Source organism: Haliaeetus albicilla, chromosome 7, assembly GCF_947461875.1.
Source record: "Haliaeetus albicilla chromosome 7, bHalAlb1.1, whole genome shotgun sequence".
Lineage (NCBI taxonomy): Eukaryota > Metazoa > Chordata > Aves > Accipitriformes > Accipitridae > Haliaeetus > Haliaeetus albicilla.
In genome coordinates, this window is record NC_091489.1 from 31,056,381 (window position 1) to 31,067,676 (window position 11,296).

Genomic DNA, 11,296 nt, shown 5'->3' on the forward strand with positions numbered 1-11,296 from the left:
CAACAAAATCTGGAGCAAATCCATAAGCCTGATCATGAGATGCACATGCTTGAATCACTGAAAATAGTCAGCCTCAGCGTAAGGGGAAAACATGCATTTCAAGTTGAGCACCAAGAGGTTGTCCAGTGCTAATGACAGGTCGGAAAAAATCAGGCTCTGGGAGTTGTGGGCTTGAGGTCCCTGGCCTTCAAGTCTGCTCAATGGCAGCATGAGGATGTGCCTTTCAATATCATATTAAAGAGTTGGAACCAGACCAAGTGCTGGAAAAGTCTTTTATCCCATGGAAGCATCACTGCCCAGCATTGTCCCTCAGACAAAGGTATCCTGCCAACAGATCACAGACTGGAGGTTTTGTGATGGAGAACTACAGATCTGTGTGGGACCATTGTATGGGAACCAAAGCAAAGGCAAGCTAAATTTGGGCAAAAGACTTCATACTCTGTGTGCATGCGCAAGAGGGCGGCTAAGTTGATACAAAGCCTTCTGATACTGCAACTGCTGTGTTGCAGGCTCCCAGTAATTTAATACCACCTTGCCTCTTTTGCTACCTTGAAGAATTACAATGACTGGGCATTGCTTGTGCAACTCCACGCTGTGCATTTGCTGCTGATCAGTGAATTTAATCCTGCTGGAAATGCAGAGGTGGGCTACAAAGGAGGAACTGTTTCCCATCTGCGTTTAAGCTCCTTCATGCCTACTAAAGGGCTTTGCCTAAAATCAGTGACAACCTGCCCGCTCCCATGCCTAATCACCATAAATGTGTGAAAACAGAACCCAACATAGTTAGTAATTATCCCTTCATTATGCTAGTGTGCTTCTGATAGCATAATCATGATCAAAAGATGTGTGATTCTCCTCTTACCATTTTCTGTTTGCAAATTTAGCCTCTTTGTCTGCTAATAAGGATTTAATAAAAAAAAAAGAAACAACAATAAAAACTACTTTCTGAAGCCTGTGCCTGTCCATGCAGCAGTCAGTGACAAAATGTCCCCTGACCTGAAGAATCAGATTCTCAAGTAGCAAATAGCAGCAGAAATAACAGGTATGCGAAAACGCTGGAGAGAAGGGCACATGAAAAGCATCTAAAGCTGAGTTTGAAAGAGAATTTGGTGCCCATTAGAGGTGGCTCAGAGTTTGCACGTCATTTAGGGGCAATTTTGATTACGATTAGTTAACCAGCAATTTCCTTCCTCATTGGCTTTTAACCATTTATTGTTTATAGTGCAGTCTAGGAAGCTCTGCAATAGGCACTAAAGCATTTAGGAGAGGCAGCAGGAGTTGCTCCAAGGGAATAAGTTAAAGCTCAGCATGTGCCCTTCAGTGGGAAATCATAAAGCATCCCTGGAAATGTCTAGCTGACCCCCGAGCTGGAAGAAAGAAAACAAGAGGGCACCTTTCCTGCTCCCTACAGAGGAGGCTGCCAACCACCAGCCTTGATCTATGCATTATATGCCATGTAAATGCACCCATTCCTGCTAATCTTATGGTAAATTTGATCCCAAATTCTGTCTGTGCCTGCACAGCCTTTATATTCACTCCTGTTTCTCCTCTTCTCCCTGTCTTTAAGGATTGCCTGCCCTTGGCAGTCTCTTCCTTCTTTCACTACCTATCTAGAAATGTTCACATTCTTCCCCATAACTGTGCTGCCACCATCTTCTCACCCATCATCTCCAGCTATCCAGTCATTACATATTTTTTGAGAAATAAAATAAATAAAATTAAAGAATTTAATAAAACTGATGGTCCTGAGAAAATATTTGCTTTGGATATTGCACAGAGAATTTAGGAAACTGGGATCACCCAGTTTTGCAAACCAGGGAACTGTTTTACCTAGTACCTTTCTTGCAGAACTGATCAGAAAATGCTAGTCTGAACTCTGAACTAGTTATTCCAGAACTAGTGAGTACTGGGAGCTGTGTCTGAGATTTTGAAAAGGACAAAAAGGTACTTGACATTTGTATGCAACTGATTTAGTAAGGCAGCACTAGATTTAGGAATGAGCCCAGATTAATTTGTGCATTATGCCATTTTACAGCATAGCAATGCCAGTGGCTGACTGTCACCTTCAAGGGATTGAGCCTTGCTTTCTGTACAAGAGAGCAATGATGTTGCTGGCTGTCGTGGTTTAACCCCAGCCGGCAACTAAGGACCATGCAGCTGCTCGCTCGCTCCCCCCTGGGTGGGATGGGGGAGAGAATCAGAAGAGTAAAAGTGAGAAAACTCATGGGTTCAGATAAGAACAGTTTAATAGGTAAAGCAAAAGCCCCGTGCACAAGCAAAGCAAAACACAGAATTCATTCACAACTTCCCATCGGCAGGCAGGTGTTCAGCCATCTCCAGGAAAGCAGGGCTCCATCATGTGAACAGTTACTTGGGAAGACAAATGCCATCACCCCAAACGTCCCCCTTTCCTCCTCCTTCCCCCAGGTTCATATTGCTGAGCATGACATCATATGGTCTGGAACATCGCTTTGGTCAGCTGGGGTCAGCTGTCCCGGCTGTGTCCCCTCCCAACTTCTTGTGCCCCCCCAGCCTCCTCACTGGTGGCGTGGGGTGAGAAGCAGAAAATGCCTTGACTCTGTCTAAGCACTGCTCAGCAATGATGAAAACATCTCGGCATTATCAACACTGTTTCCAGCACAAATCCAAAACACAGCCCCATACTAGCTACTGTGAAGAAAATTAACTCTATCCCAGCCAGAACCAGCACACCAGTGGGGGTGAGAACAGCCGTGCATCCATTTGCCAGTGGTTGGAGGACTGGCCACCTCTCATGCAGAGTGAAGATGAATAGCCACAGTGGTTTAACATCATTGCTATTAAAGTTCCTCATTCCTCTGGCAAATTGAGTTGACTTTCAGGACAATTAAACTATTTGTGCCTCCATCCAGTCTGTTCAGTGCTGTTAAATTCCAATGCAAAATGAGTCTCATTTGAAACAGCAGCACTGGTAATGGATAGCGAAGCAGCTCCTTGTAATGAGATCCTCTCATCTGGTGAGTTAACAGTGAGCAATCACAATAGTTAGCAATGCAGATAAAGCCTAACTCCTGACATCTGAGCTAGCAGAAGGGGATGGGGCTTGCACATCAGAGTTAAAGTTTCAGGCTCCCTCAAAACTGAAGTCAACCCCTTCCTGCACAAGGACCAGCAGTCCCAAAATAGTGTCACGTTTGCCACCTCTCAGCCAAAAAATCTCCCTTTGGACAACAGATGTCTGCAAGTGAGTGTGAATCCAAGCCCAAAGCTCTCACACAGCAGTTTGTAGAAGTAACCCTTCTGTTCATTCTCTGCCATAGCAAGGGCATGCTGCTCTGTTGTGAGGGGCAGTCCCTAACTGGTGGCTGGACTCCAGGTGAGCTGCAACTTCACTTGCTGCCATCTAGCAATGAGCACACTCCTTCTTGGCTTTCAGGGAAGTCCAGCTCTGCTTCTCTCCCAGAAAAAGTCCTGGTATGGTCAGCAGTTCCTCCAGATTAGTCTGAGAAAGCTGAACAACACCATTCCCATACACAGACCTCTACAAACATTTCTGCATGCTGCTCCGAGTGCTACGTGCGTTTCTTCCATCTTGCCTTTTCTCACTGAAATTCAGAAACACGCATCTTTCTTAAAAAAATCAAACCAATCTCATACAGAGAGAGCTGACCAAAACTGGGCATGTCACTGCACATGCATTTTTCCCAGAGGGGAGGTTGCGAAAGCAAACAAAACGTGGCAGATGTTAGTCGTGGTGTTCAATGCACTGCTGGAAGGTGCTCAGATCCTATAGTGATGAGATCTCAGAAGTCTATAGTGCCGAAGTCAAACACTTCAAGATGAGCTTTTCACGTTGCCCTGTTTTGAAACACTTCAAGTTGATGTGGCACGGAAATGATTCAGGCAAGAATAGATTTTTCCTAAGTAAGACAGAATGATAAAACATTACACTTCGTGATATAGAGCTGAAATTACACTACCTGAAAAGGCAATATCTCATCTAAGACACTGAGTATCAAAATAATTTGATTTTTCCATCAAAATGTGGAGAAGATGAAGAATATTACAGCAAAATTTCTTCAGATTGAAATACAGGCTGTCCTGCATATACAAAGCTTCGGAAATTCCAAGTTATCTTCATCTTTTCCAATCATTTTGAATTAACTAAGTAACTACCTCAGCTTGTTTTTAAACTGCAGTGACAGATATGTTTAAATTCTCAGATATATTAAAAAATATCCTAAGTGAATGAAAAGGAAAAAAAACCCAGCTCACAGTTTGTGCATGTTGCATTATATCATCATTTGACTCCAGGATGTTGGACTTTGCTTTATCAGGATTTGACACTATCTACTTGACTAAGCAGAAGCTCAAACACACACAAAAAAGTCTAATAAAAACACAGAAAATGTCATGCCTGTAAGCTTCAAAGCAGCACAGGACTTGACTAATTTAACATGGTTTTTACTCTTAAAGGAACTGCTTACCCATTGATTCATCTTCTGTTCACCCAGGACTATCCTGTCACTATTGCTCAGAGCTGTCTTGCATTTCTCTCTGTGCAGTAAAAGAAAAAAAATTAGAGATATAATAAAAAATTTCATGGCCTCTGCTTCAGGCTTCAGAGCTACCTTGTGGTCTTTGTAGAAGGGCTCATTAAAAATGCATTATGCTAGTGAGGGAGCAATAGCCTGCCTGCACAGAAAAGGTTTGCAAAGGTGTGGGGCAGTTAAATGAGAGAAAAATTCTCTCTTAGGGAAAGCAGCGACAGAGACTGCTTTATGCTTCTTGACTCATGGCTTTGATTCAAGCACAATGTCACAAACTATGCACATCTGATTGCTCTTCCCAGCCAGGGCTGTTATGTCCCCAGGGAGAGAAATCGCACCCGGGGAGGTGGGCAGCAGTTGCCTGGTGCCTCTTGCGCAGTGCCCTGCTAGTAAATAAACAGACCAACAATCTCCCTGGGAAATGTGGAACCGTATCTAATCTGTGATAGGAATATCCTGAAACTGTGCTAGGGCCAGTGGGTGACACGAGTGGAGTGGGTGTCCCCAGGGCTCGCCAAGAGCTTTCCTGCAAGAAGCCCCCATCTTCTGTGAAGTAATGACATGAGCTGTGGGAAAATTTTCCCTAAGGAGAGAGCCCACATCACCCTGAAATCCTGCTCCCTTTGTAGCAACATACCCCACATCAAAGTGTAATTCCAGAATAGATACAGTCCAGTGCCACCAGCTGCTGATGTGAAAAAACAAAGACCCCAAACAACAAAACTCAAAACGTAATTGTCGTGGTTTAACCCCAGCCAGCAACTAAGCACCACGCAGCCGCTCACTCACTCCCCCCCCATCCAGTGGGATGGGGGAGAAAATCAGGAAAAGAAGTAAAACTCCTGGGTTGAGATAAGAACGGTTTAATAGAACAGAAAAGAAGAAACTAATAATGATAACACTAATAAAATGACAACAGTAGTAATAAAAGGATTGAAATGTACAAATGATGCGCAGGGCAATTGCTCACCACCCGCCGACCGACACCCAGCCAGTCCCCGAGCGGCGATTCCCTGCCCCCCCACTTCCCAGTTCCTAAACTAGATGGGACGTCACATGGTATGGAATACACTGTTGGCCAGTTTGGGTCAGGTGCCCTGGCTGGGCATGAGAAGCTGAAAAATCCTTGACTATAGTCTAAACACTACTGAGCAACAACTGAAAACATCAGTGTTATCAACATTCTTCACATACCGAACTCAAAACATAGCACTGTACCAGCTACTAGGAAGACAGTTAACTACATCCCAGCTGAAACCAGGACAGTAATGAAACAAGTTGCCAAAGCCCAGGATGTTATTTAGATACAATAAGATTTCAAAAAATTTGCTGATTAGGCATTTTCTCTTACTGGAGCCTTTAGATTTCGAATGTTCCAGCTTCTCTCTGGAAGCAGGGAGGCAAGAAAACTTGCCTCTTTTTCCTTTTTCTTTCTTTTACTGAAGGAAGTGTGCCTTCTCTCCAAGACATATATTGCATAAGATATTCTGGAAATCAGCAAGCAGATTTGCAGTAGCATACAGGTTCCTTCTTCATGTTGAATTTAGGATTACAGGGACCCTGGTATAATTTCATTAAAAAATTAAAGGAAGCGGAAATAAGCAGTCAAAATTAGCATGCAAAGTAGAAGTTGTATTTTTTCAAGGGTGAATATTAATTCTACAGAAATAAGTACTCCTCTTAATAAAACAGTTATTCCTTTTAACCAAAGACACTATTAAAACAAGAAGCTCTTTGAAAAAAATCCTCACCAAATATACCTGACAAAAATAGCTGTCTTCCTTCTTTCCTTGCTTTTTTTTTTTTCTTTTCTCCCCTTTTAGGGAATTCTTTCTTTTTATATTCTTTTGTTGTCACATCTGTGAGGATATTTGTGTTGTTTCTTTCAATATATTTCAGGTAGCCTGGCAGCACGTGTATTGTAAATCGAATTAAGACCCAGGCAGGCGACATGAAGGGCTAAAAAAAGTTACTGCAAATCTGGGAAGAAGTGGGAGAGAAGCTGGAGTCAGAGCAGGTGCCTGGGAGCAGCTCTGTGGGTGCAGGGCGGGGGTCTTTGCTGGTCCCCTACCTTGCAAGGGGTCAGGTTCGTCACCCCCTGTGTCACGAGCTGCTCTGGCCACCCGTGCTGTCACTGGTCCAGAGCCTCTGGGCCTGTCCAGCCCAATAAAATGAAAAATAAAGAGCAAAAGTAGCAATAGCACAGAGGAAGGGGTTGTGGGAATCTTGCCCCGTCTGCAATCCTTGTGAACAGCTGCGCCTCGCTCTGGAAAGGGAACTGCAGGGAAAATCACCTTTTTGGAGGAAATGGCAGCACGTATCCCTATGCCAATTCAGTGGGAATAGCTCCTTAGCATGGGAGATGTTAAAAGAAGCATGTTTGTATCTGTTCTCTCCTTTTGACACCAAATAGAGTTTAAGTTATAAGAATACACAATAAGGACAAGTATGTCTGCAGGCATGTGAAAGTGTACGCATCAGCTTCTCAGCCTGCAATGCCCAAATGTAGCCAACAGACTGAGCAGCTCAGCAGGCTGGAGAGGATTAACACATCAGGAGCAAAATGTAGCAAAAAAGCACTTTTTGCCCTCCTGTCCATGCTGTCTTCCTGAGTACCGGGAGAGGGGAACATGCTAAAGAGACTGTATTGTACCAAGTGTCATACAGCATCATTAAATTTCAGATGTGCCAGCAGATAATTTAGATAAAGACCAACAGGCACAAAGACACACAGAAACGTTATCAGCCATGACTCCAAGGATGACAGGTTGTTACCACAATTTCCTAAGAGGCTGCAGCTGTGAACTCCCTTTTTCTTTTATTTTTTTGCCCTCCCACTCAGCAACCTTCAGAAACTGGAGTTTATGTCTCTTTTAAGTTGATGTGCTACAAAGGGAACCAAAAGAAAGCCTCAAGGGGAAGATATTGGCTTTAGCTATTTGATCCAGCTTTTTACATTGCTATTCTATGCCCAATTCTGAGAAAAAGAAATCCCTTTATCCTCTGATTCCCTACCTAATCAAAACTAGCCTATTTTACCCAAATAGCCAAGCCACATTGCTTAACACCTGCATTGATTTCAGCCCTGGGAGAGTAAGATCTGAAAGATTTTCCTTGAAGGACTGGTCAGAAAGGAGACTAACTCCTGCTGCTGCTGTTATGAAGCTCCACCTTTGTCACAAAATACTACTCTTCCCATCAGGAAAACAAACGGCACAGCAGCCTGAGGAGGGACTGTGGGAATGCAGGCAACGATGGGTGCAGGCAGCAGCACCGCTCTGTCCCGAGCAGTGGCACAGCACCTTCCAGCACAGCGTAGGACCAAAAAGGGATGCTGCAGCCCCAGGTCGGCTTTCAGCGGGGCTGTGCGTTTTGCCTGCATGGGGGAAAGTACCAGGGGATGATGGTCTATAGCATGGCCTCCGAGTTGCTGCAGGAGTAGGGAAGCGTGGCTTTTAACAGGGCAGGTCTAGTATTAGCTACAGCTTCCTCGGCAGGCTGATGCCTTCATCGCATTTCTTGTAACCCTAAGGAGGGAGACAAGAAAAACTACAGCACCGGGGTGTCAGTGTGATATTCAGCACATCATACGCAAGTACAGGGCATCTTCAAACGCCCACCCCAGCTGTAGCAGGACTCCCCTGTCCTAGGGAAGCAGTGGCTGCAGCCACCCCCATGGAGCCAGGGGACCTGACCCTGACTCCCACCCTAACCTTAACCCGGCCTGCCCCCATGGATAGAGATCTTGGGCAGTGGACAAGCCGTTTTCCACAGCTCACACGAACAGAAAATCTTAAAAGGTTTCAGGGTTCTACCACCTCCACAGGGTAGATATTGCCAAAGGTGGGGAGAAGGAGAGGGAGGGTTATCAGCAGGCAAAGTAGCATTAAAGATCTCTCTCCTGAGAAAATCAGGCTTTACAAAATGCCACGGGGAACTCCAGCACAAGCCAACACCTATTTAGTATCCCAGTTTTCCTGGAGATTTGCAGCAGGATCATGGAAGTGTGGGGATCTCTCACTTCTTACAATTTTCCTTTAATATATAACCTATCGGACAGGCAGGAAAGACGAGACACTTTGCACCACTTCCAGGGATCACTACTACACACAGAGCACAATTATTAAATCAATGGATAAATCAAAAGCTAAAACTTGTTTTTCTTTTACAGGTGTCAAATCCAGAGCAGAAGATCGCAGCTGGGGAAGCTGATTTTGGAATAAAAATGAAAAGCCCTTTCTGTAGATGTCTTACCAGTAATAAGCTGTGGAGAACACAATCCCTTCAGCTCCCAAAATCATGCAGATGAAACCCAGCTGTCATTACACAGTTGTGTCCCTAGCAGCAGCAGAGAGAAAAAGAGTGGATTTCAAAATAGTTTCAACTAAAAGATGAAGCTGTTCAATTCAGTCAGAAATTGACTTGGAGGATTCACTGTGCAAATGAAATACTGTGCTTGGGTTTTGTTTCTTTGCTTTCTAATACCTTTTTTTAAAAAAATTATTTATATTTCTGACATTTCCTTACATGGTGCTCTGTCTTGCCCTTTACTAAAAGAAAACTTATGCTGCATCCAGCCTTCAACCCAACGCAAACTCTAAACCTGTTCTTAACCTCATTCCTGCAATCTCAAAGTGTCATAACATCAAATACAGCTAGATCTACTCTACCAGCACAGGTCCTGCTAAAGCCAACATCCACTTCTAAGAGCAAGCCCTAACCCAGACCACTGGTCTCCATGAATTTCAGATTAAGGTCAGGCTGACACCTTACCCTGAGCCCTGCCTTCACTCTACCGACTCCCAATACCTGTAAAATGAAATGTATCACTGCCAATCCCTGATCCATGGAAGAAGGCTCTCCACTAAGCAGGGCTTACCTGCTTCTGCTTTCCCCTAAATCTCCACTTAAATCTTACCCTGACCTTTGCTTCAGTATATCAAGGTTAACTGCAATGTGCTTGCACTGGCAAGCTAACTCCTTCTGAACACTGCCTTACGCCAACTTATCTTTATGTGCTGACAACAAGTGAAGCAGAAATAATGGAATTTTTTTTTAAATTTTTTTTTCAGCAGAGCATCCCAGAAGACCTTGTGCAAGGTCCGTGGCCCATGCTGCCCAAGGAGATGCCATTGCATTGCCATCCCCTGTTGCTGTTACTCATGCTTTAGTAAAGGCAGGCAGGACCCTGAGGTTTTCTCTAAACAGAGATGCAAAGATGAATTTACTGCTTCAAGAAACAGAACTGGTGGTGCAGAAAGCCACCAATTACTAGATTATGATTTGCTTTGGAGCTTTGCTGGCCAAGCCTTCCATGAAGGCATTGATACTTAGGCTTTTCTCTTTTGTTCTTTGGGTGGGATTTTTTTGGTTGGTTGGGTTTTTTTAATTTGTTTGTTTATAAAAACGTCATACGGTCCTGTCTCCTATTTTCTCATCTGAAAATTTATTTAAAGGAATCATCTCCTTTTTGCCCTTAGTTAATCCCAAAGGAATGAGAAGATTCTGATAATATTATGAAAAACTTTGTCCAGTCAAAACATTGACAACTGGTCAAATTTTAAGCAAAATACATCAGGCCTGTTTTAACAGTCATTTTTATGAGCTGGGTTTGCTTCCAGTTTCAGTTGGGTATCAGTATTTCTAGGGCTCGATCCAGAGCTCTGAGCATCATGGTAGTTGTTACCAAGCCCAAGAGCTTTTGGATCTAGCATGCTTTGCCCCCATAGACTGTTGCAAATCCATCCACACAGCTGCTAACCTGCCCCAGGTGCTGCAGCTGCATACAGCCTACGAACAGCTCAAAAGCTTACCAGGAAAATAGATAAACACATTGAGGGGTACCTGCAGAAATGATGAGGAAACCTCAAGTGATCCCACAGGGAGCATGATCAGACCTGAAGATGGTTGCGTGAAGTGATGTGTGATTTCTTGCATCTTCTTCATTTCTAGAACATCCTCCCCCCCTTTATCATTGACAAGCTGGCTATTAAATTGTAAGGCTGAAAAAATATTCAGTGTTCTCCTCTCCCTTCACTGAAATTACACAGAAACGGCACAGCTTCCCACTGATGAATCCTGCACAACAGCTCCAGCCAGAGCAGTCGGACACCTTTGAGAGGAAGGTCTGTTTTCTCAGACAAAGTAATCACTCCAATATATTGTTCAAGAGCCAGGCTAACTCCAAGCCAGGACAATGCATTTGGGACCTGCCAGTGAAGGCAAAAGTTGCTCTCAGCCCATCCCCATGCATTGACACATCAAGCAGCAGCAACCTATTGTGACTCTTGCAACAGTAGCAGCATTTCTGTGAAAGACAAAAAAGAGGTCAGCCAAAAGATGAGGGGTTTCTTGCCTTCCTCCAAACACACTCAGCTTGAGAAGGAAGCTAAGTCATGGGTTGCAAATTCTGCAGACAGCCCAGGCAAGCATCCAGCAGCCTTTTGGTCTGGATCACCACAATCCCAGAGTGGCTTCCCTTAAGGGAAATATGGATCCACTCTCACCTTTGGTTGTTTTTGGCAGTGCTAAAAATGTCTTTGTCAAACACTAGGCTAAAAATATCCTTCAATGCCTGCACCTGGATTCTATTCTTTCTAAAGAAAATCTTTTTTTTTTTTTTTTTTTTTAATAAGTGCATGCATAGACAAAAGAAAGCAAAAACAAAAGGGGAAACAAAGGCATTACTGAAGATGATTACAAAGGAATCTAATTTAATGAGCTCATAGCATACCTTCTTTTCTCTGTTTGGCATCTTATTAATATGT

General features: G+C 43.8%; 1 long non-coding RNA gene across 1 annotated transcript; it reads right to left on the minus strand.

Moving 5' to 3' along the window:
* Positions 1–2,228: 2,228 nt before the first annotated feature.
* On the minus strand, positions 2,229–8,914 carry LOC138686122 (uncharacterized). The gene is made up of 3 exons (XR_011325471.1): positions 8,784–8,914; positions 4,467–4,536; positions 2,229–3,899 (listed from the first exon to the last, which is right to left on the minus strand). It is a non-coding gene; the product is annotated as an uncharacterized lncRNA (long non-coding RNA).
* Positions 8,915–11,296: the final 2,382 nt, after the last annotated feature.